This window comes from Arachis duranensis, chromosome 2 (genome assembly GCF_000817695.3).
Source record: "Arachis duranensis cultivar V14167 chromosome 2, aradu.V14167.gnm2.J7QH, whole genome shotgun sequence".
Classification (NCBI taxonomy): Eukaryota; Viridiplantae; Streptophyta; class Magnoliopsida; order Fabales; family Fabaceae; genus Arachis; species Arachis duranensis.
Window position 1 is genome coordinate 26664424 of NC_029773.3, and position 609 is coordinate 26665032.

The following is a 609-nucleotide window of genomic DNA, read 5'->3' on the forward strand; positions in this document are numbered from 1 at the left end:
GTAGTGTCATTATTCACATATACAAGGTAAACTAATAATAATAAAGATTAACATATATAGTAAAAATAAAATAGACGGAGACTATTATGTTTAACACAAAATTTTTAGAGGTTGATTTGAATAATTATTCTATCAAAAAATAAATTATGGATTAATTTATCTATCAGAATAAAATCTTAAAAATTAATCTATGTATTAATTTTTTTTAAAGACTAAAATAATCGCTTTTAAAATCTTTAAAAATTGATTAAGTTAATTATTCAAAATATAAGTAGACAATAAAAATATTAAATAATATGAACAATGGATATATCAAATATTCATTTTACTAAATGTGTGGATGATTATTCTAATATTAAAATTTAAATGATAATTTGAAAATATAATGTATTTTTATTTAATTAATAATTATTCATGTTGTTCAAAAAAATCATTAATTACCTAGCATAACCTTTATTCGAGCCTTCAAATTAATTACCCACGTGGCAAAGAGGCAAAACAAAAAGAAAAAGGGGACCCATGAAAATATTTTCCAGCTTGGTCTAAAGTGTAAGCCAAAATCAAACCATATATAATTCATTAACTAAAGTCATTCCTTCGTTATGTTCC